The sequence below is a fragment of the Phalacrocorax carbo genome, chromosome 7 (assembly GCF_963921805.1).
Source record: "Phalacrocorax carbo chromosome 7, bPhaCar2.1, whole genome shotgun sequence".
In the NCBI taxonomy this organism is placed as follows: domain Eukaryota; kingdom Metazoa; phylum Chordata; class Aves; order Suliformes; family Phalacrocoracidae; genus Phalacrocorax; species Phalacrocorax carbo.
The window spans coordinates 26,864,777-26,872,609 of NC_087519.1; positions in this window are offsets into that span (position 1 = coordinate 26,864,777).

Genomic DNA, 7,833 nt, shown 5'->3' on the forward strand with positions numbered 1-7,833 from the left:
GGTTGATGGCAGGCTTCAACTGCCCCACAGACAGGTGAAACAGCACAGCCTGCCTAGCAAAACGTCAAGAGCACAAACCATCCCACCAGCAGTATATTCGTGAGTGGAAGAGACCCTTCCCAGACAGCTGGATGGAGCCACCCCCCTGTCACAGTGCCTCCTGGAAGTCTTCAGCTAAAACCAGCTCTAAGCCTCTTAACTGCTTCCTCTACCCTGACAGTGGATTTGCTCCAGCCTAAGTTAGGCTGGTTACTGGCATGAGCTGCCACATGCCTGCAAGTGCCAGGCTGGCCTTGGATACCCTCCGAGCCATAGAACCCTCACTAATATTAATAAACCTGGTGCCTAAGTCCATCACCCTGTCTTCAGACACCATCCCTTGGTGAGGGTGCGTACGCTGCTACTGAAGCTGATGGGTCCCCAGCCATTTAGCCTGGTGTACAAGCTGCTCTTACCCCTCTGTATTTGGGCACCAAGTGGAAACTCAGCTAGAAATCACCATGTAAACCTGATGGATCCGAGCCCAAGCATTGCCCTTCATGGTTTTAACAACCAGGCACCTCTCCCGGTGCCTGTGCACAAAGACAGGCAATGTCATCTTCCCAAAGCTCTCTTAACTGCTTATCGATCCCAAAGAGCCTCCAAATGGATTTCTCTGGCTAGCTATCATCCTCTATAGCATGGGAGATCCCCTCTATATTATAAAGTAGACGTCTCAGTTATTGCTTTATTTACTGCGAAAGAGCAATTAAGCCATCCCAGTTCGATTTATGGCCAGCGCAGATAACTCCTCTTAACACAAGCCAAAGCCAGTTTAACTTTTGGATGCTTTCCTCTTGCCAGGTGCAAAAAACCCAGCATCATTTGTGCATTTTTTTACATCTCTAGCCCAAATTCAAACCTCATCTGTGATCAGTCCAGTACAAGCTGGGAAATTATTCCCCAGAAGTGCATTTAATAGATTTCCACTGCACTCATTGCAGTCACAAAGTCAGAGGTCAACTCATCCAGTTTTATTTTCTGAAACCTGCATCCTGAAGCTGGTATTCGGGATGTTGGTGCCTTTGATGCCCAAAGGGATTTAAACGTACAGCTCCATATTCAGGACAGCATGGCAAAGCCACCAGACTATAAGGTACAGCAGGAGAAAGGCACACCCAGCCCAGCCCGCAACGCTGCTCCACTTTTCAGACGAGAAGGCACTGTCATGAGAGCCGGGCCACCCAGGCAACTGGCTGGCAACGGGGGGCACCCAACCAAATGTCCAGCCAGCCTTGGCAGAGGGGCTGGAAGCCAGGACATCCCTCCCAGCCCTTTTCCGACATGCTCCAGGGGTGCACTGTGACAGTCAGCATCCCAGCACACAAATCCTCTTGCGGGTTTGAGCCTTAGCTGCTATTCCAACAGTTTTGGGTGGATAATGTTCATACTTTACAGCTTTACGGAAAATTCACCTAGATTGGTACAGATCTGCACTTTATTAATTTTTCCAGCTACCAGCAGTGAATTAATCCAGTTGGAGACTGATCTAATTTCTCAATAACACCCAGATTTTCCACATTATCAAATTCATTTCAGTAGCCGGATGGATCACTTTGACGTTGCTGTGAAATGCTCCTTCCAGACAGCCAAGCCGCCAAGAGCCCACTGAGAATATGCCCCGCTGACAGCTGTCCTCTCTGGATGAGAGTCTGTGTTTTTAAAGAAAAAATCTCTTTTTAACTAACTTTATGTCTTGGCAGGAGAGAGGATTAAGACTGGGGAGAGCAGGGGGAAGCACTACCATTTCTGACTTCAGGAGCTGCTACACGGCACTGTTTTTTAAAACACATTGCAAGAATTGCTGCCTTTGCTCTCAAAGCTGGTTTGTAGGGTCAGAAACAGGCTTCGTTTTGCATTTCTTCAGCGTGTGCTGCCATCATACCAGGATGCAACCTGCCTCACATGCCACATTGGCCACACCACCTGGGAGCCATGGACGCAGGAGCCCCTGCAAAAGAGCTGTTGTACCCAGCCAACTCTCTTCTCCTGTTTATTAATTTGACATCCAGTTTCTGTTTGAGGCCTCATTTGTCTCCTGGTGTGAGATGCTTCCCTGGCTGGTGGCCTGAGGACTGTTTCTGATGGCCCTACAAGAATGATGCCAGTACCCACCCAGCTGACCACCACCCAGCACTGACCAGAACCATGGTGCGACGTGGAGGAAGTAGTAAATGTCTCAAGGGGCTGCTTTTTCTTAATCATACACTTAGAACAGTTCTATATATTACATAAATAGATAAAAATATCAACAACAATAGCCTGGCTATTTTTGAGCTAATCCTTGCAAACAGAGATAGGCTACACTCTGCACGCCAGCCCTGCTGAACTGGTGTTGCATCCTGTCTCTGTTGCCTAACTGAAGTGAGACTAATTTGTTTTTTAATCCTATAAGTGTTCCTGAAGCAGTGGTTCCAGGGTGTTTGCACAGAGCACCCTGGTGATAACACAAGGGTGCTTTAAAGGCAGCCACAGCCCACATTGGTAAACACCTCCTCCTTGGACAAATGCAGGTGCCACCACCCAGCAACCCTGCTTTCCCTTTTCCTTTCCATTCGTGCTCCCTCCCGAGCCATCCAGGAAGGAGCAGGTAACCTGCCCCAACTTATTTCCCTGATGCCTCTCTGTGCCCTATGGCACCAGCATGTATCGGCATTTCCTGATGCATTCACATATGTCCTTTCAATCAAAAAAAAAATCTCAGCCTGTGCATTTGTACCACTCCTGGCTAGGTAAAGAGACCTTCTCCTTTGCAAGCTCACATAAATGGTACTGTCCCTGTGACTCGAGCTTGCGGGTACAAAGTTCAGCCCTGGCAGGAGTACATACTTCATCTCATTTCCTCCTTTTGCCATAATTCATCCTATTTTCTCTAAGGAAAGTGAAGCTGCAACCTGTTTCACGGAATCTCAGAAGTCCAGAGGTCTCGCTCACATCTTCACCTGCATGGGAAACATCAGAAGCTTCTGCATCACATGGGCAAGGAGGTAAAAACAAGCCCCACAGGCTCATTGTGTGAGGGACCAATGACATCTTAGCAGCCACTGTTTTTTAGAAAATATTGCAGTATACAGCATGCCACGAGCAACATAGGCTCCCTGGAGAGGTGAGACGGGAGCACTGGGACAGGAGGTGTGCTGGTGGTGTAGACTGGGAGCACTGGGACAGTTGCTGCAATCCCTTGGTGGTACGGCAGGCTTATATGCTTATTTGGCTGTTTGCTCTCAGACATAAAGAAAACAAGAGGGGAAAAAAATAAAAAATAAAGACCTATGGCCCTTATATTTTTCCCCTTCTAGCAGTCTGGATGATGTCTGAATGTTAATTTAGCAACTTCCAGGCAGGACAGTAACCTTATTTTATTGTACAGTGACAAATTAATTAAGGAGGAAAAAAAACATTCAGCATCTGAAATATAGTATTATCTCCTGCGGCATTAATTGGTGGCATCGGTACTGTGTAATTTGTTATCAGTGGCATATTTCTGTATGGCTTCATTTCCTTAAAAGCATGGGAATTAATTAGGTGTTAGCGGCAGTAAGGGACTGGCAGGCACCAAGCATAATGTGGGCAATGACCGGAGAGGCTTCCTGGCTGCACATATGCATTAAAGTTTAGTAAACCACTGGTGTAAATACCACAGGCTCCCCTGACTTACGGGGATTAATTTACTCCAAGGCAGATGTGTTTGCACCAGCTGAGCACCTGCCCCTCTATATCTAAGTGCAGAACAAGAATTAACCTAATCTAAGTAATATATGGCAACATTTAATCATTGGTATTTGTTTCTAAGTAACTGAGTTACTGAGGATGCCTTTTCCCAACTAACCAATACCCTCCGTAATTTCTGCTGAGAAGTCAATCAGGCAGCATCCAGCCCCATGATGTCATTGACCCCATGATGTCATCAGCCCTATGAATCACAGCCCTTATGCTGACACCATAATTATACTTCACTTCCTTTTCTTTTATACACTGAGTAGCTCTGGGTGGGAAAACACCCATCTGTCATAAGAGCAACCAGCCCTGGTGAAGAGACTCCAAGGGCAGCGTTTGCTGCTGGGTGTGCCCCTGGCTCCATGTAAGCATCACATGCACTTGCAGGGAAGAAGTGTCACCTCCACGTTCAGTGCCAGGGTGACGGAGCAGCCAGAGGCATGGCCCACACCACCTGCTCCATGGCAGGTTGGAGCCATTCCCAGAAAGAGGAGAGATGGGGGAAGGCTCAAGGAAGGGCTGGAGATTCACAGTAGGGGACACCCATACCCACCCCTGGTGCTGGATGCCTGGACCACACCAGGGGCTGGGGAGCCCATGGCTTTCAGAGGAGGGGGTTGAGCTGTAGTGGTGCTGTGAGATGGATGAGACCAAGGAGGGAGGATAAGATACTCTACATGAAGATTCATGCTTCACAAGTCAAAGAACATTGCAGGGCTGTAAAAAAAATAAGAACTGCAAAAAATTGCAATAATGCAATGGCAGAACATGCCAGCACCTACACATACATACACACACACACATATGAAACAACTTAAAGGCAGAAAACTCCTCCTGATGCCAGAGGTGCTGCACTACCAGCGGGCTGCCTGCCCTGCTTCCTTGGTGGAGGGCTGGGGCAGTACGCGGGGCCAGGAGGCCACACTGGTGAGCACGGCCAGCCCTGCTGCGGCTCTGGCACCTGCACCCGGTGCCTCGCCACCTGGCTGCATCTTGGGCTCCCCTGTATTGAGCCAGCAGTGCAGCAGAATTAACGCTGCTGGTTTGTTAGTCTAATTTGGAAATATGCTTGTGCCTTTTACTGGAAAAACAAAAATTATGTTTCTGTGAGCCAAAAACAGCAGCAAAGAATTACTGTATCTTGGGCCTTTATTGTAAAGCACAGTCAATACTTCATTATGGGGGTCAGAATTAAAACAGACAATGGCTCTGATATCACCAGCGCAATGAGTTACAACATTTCCTGACAACCCTGTAACCATCTTTTACCATTTTAAGCAGCACAATATGTGATATAATGGGGCAGGAGTTTTGCTGGAAACTCATGAGCCTCCTCAGCATGTGAACACTGCTGGGGTCTGATAGCCCAAGGCATGGCTTGAACACCGACAATTTCAACTCCTTTTTGACTTCCTGCTAGCAACACCTGGCCAGAAAAGCTGATAAATTAAAATATATTGTGTCCAGGAGTCCTCTGACCTAGCACTAAAATGGCTTACCCTAAGAAAACCTTCCCGTGTTTTAGTCATTCAAAATTTATTCTAAAATTATATATTTTATACCTATGCATTATATATTTATATAAACCTGACCTTTTAAAAGCTGCCTGGTGCCCTTGTTAAGCATTACATATTAAAAAATTATGAAATATTTCAACCAACAGCTTCAAGACGACATGTAGGTAGAATTCAGGGCTGGGGAAGGCAGAGAAAAGGCAGGCTCCGAAAATCAAGCACTAAAGAGAAATGTGCCTTTAAACCCAGCTCTGCACCAGGTTCATGAGATGCTTCACCTCCACACCTCAGTCCTCACTCTCCAAGATGTGGGCAGGAGCTCAAATGATCTCTCTGAGGTGTGCTGAGATCCCTGAGGACAAAAACTAGAGATGCAGTGGTGACTTGAGCTGCCAAAATCCTAAAAAATGAAACCCATTTTGGACTGGCCAGCAAATAGCAGAAATGTTACAGGAATTAGGAAAAATTCTCCAGTTTCATACTTTCTCATGGGCCTTGTATAAAAGACCTTTCCTACAGGTAACTTGATAACTGTCACTAAACCTCCATTAAAGCAGATCTGAAACAACTTGAGTCTTCAAATCATAGCTGATAACTAGTGGCAGTGAATTTCCCAACATAGGGCTTGCGGTATTAACATTTAAAAAAATCACAAGACCCTCAAATATCATGACGCTGTCTCTCATGACCTTTAAGTCAAATAGATTCGGGTTTTTTTTTTCTTTGGCTCTTGCTGTGCTTTTGGGATGGAAATAAAAGACCTGGTTAGGTTTAGGAAATGTTACAGGGAGTCACCATCTCCCATTTCTTCCCAGTTACATTTCTGGTACCCTAAATTCAGTTATGGTAAGCGCTGATTTATTTTTAAATAGTTCTTTTCAATGTTGACACATTTTTATAATCCTTGTTTTTAAGCCAATGCATGAAAGATTTTAAAGCTCAGTTGAAATTAATCTCCCTTTGAAGCTCAGTCTGACCAGAACCAGCATTAAGCAGGTCCTGAAGTTTGTCCAAGTTGGCTCACAAAGAAAATCTCTTTCCACTGAGGTAGGAGCGGCTTTACGCCTTTCACAAGTCAAAAGAAAAGGAGGGGACTAAGATTCAAAGACAGAATATTAGAAAATTCCCTAATACCGAGGTCTGTGCTGCACCGCCTCCCTGGGCAGGCAATACCCAAGGACTCCTCATTCAATCCTTTTGCCACATTTCTGCTTTTGATAACACATTTTACTGAAAAATCAAAACTGAATTCAGAGAAAGCATTGTGTCAGGCTGCATTAATTTTGTTGGCTGAAATCAAAATGTAGAGTCGGGTGTTTGACAGCTGATCTATAGCTCTGAGCGAAAGCCCTTTCCTGCTTTTCGTCTGCATTGCCAAGGTGTGTAGTTTAGATAAAAGTCCCATTTCTGACTGAGGCACTCGCTGCAGTTCCTGTAAGTGAGAGGACAGAGTCCACTCCCACCCCACCTTTCTCACCATCACAACATGCCTTGTGGCTCCTGGCCCTTGGTTTTACCTGCTGCCATGAGCAGCAGCCTCTCCCCTTCCTATGATCCTGAGTCATCTCCCAGGCAGGGACCCCGCAGCATCCCACCTCTGGACTGCAAATAAGCACACAAAAAACATCAAGTCCTGCTGCCCATGTTTGGCAACCTCAACCTTCTGCTTTGCTGGCTGCTGCCCTTCAGACCTCTCGGCTGCTCCACATCGCACCAAGGCTGGATGGAGCTGAAGGCAGGGGGACGCTGGAAGCCAGCTCGGCGTGGTCCTGCACAGCTTAGCGACACCCAACCATCTCGGCCAGCTCTCTCTATTTGTATGTACAGATAAATATACACAAGGCAGAGCTGAAAAGACAGAGTCAGCTCCTCTCTGAGGTCCTTCAGCTCCTGTTACCGCCAGATCCCCAGCGCTCTGCGGCATGCACGCTCTTTATAGCAGCCGTCAGCCTGCCACAGCGCAGAGCAGATGGTCATAACGACTTGGCCCAGGGCCGCTGTCAGCCCCCGGCTCCTTGTCTCACATGATGTTCACCGTGCCACCTGGGCCTCCTGTGTGCCTGTGGGACTGGGCAGGACGCTGCGCAACCAGGGGCGAAGACAGAGCAGTTGCTGGCATGGCAGGGGTTAACACTGAATGGTCCCAGAAATCACCAGCTCATGGCACCCCAGCACCTCCATCTGCCACAGATTATACTGCTTCTGTTCGAGCATGAGCAAAGGGCTTGGGGTAACTGTGGGCAGAAGTCGACAGGGAGAGGAGCCCCAAGCAAAGCTGAAAGGCAAAGGGATCACAGGACCTCAGGAAAATCCTCAAAATTCTTATTATCACCCAATAATACTCCTGCTGGTCGTTGTTGATGCAACCTCGTCCTGAAACCACAGCTGCCTAGAGTTCCCAGGAAGCATCTGCTGCCGCTGTTTGCCCATAAGACTAGGGTACAAGGGGGAGAAAACAGTGGAGTGGGGCATGTGACCAGGGCTACAGCAGGAGCAGAGGTAGAGGAAGCAATAGCAGCAGCAGAAAGCATGTCCTGTGCCCAGCCAGCCTCCCCCAAAAGGG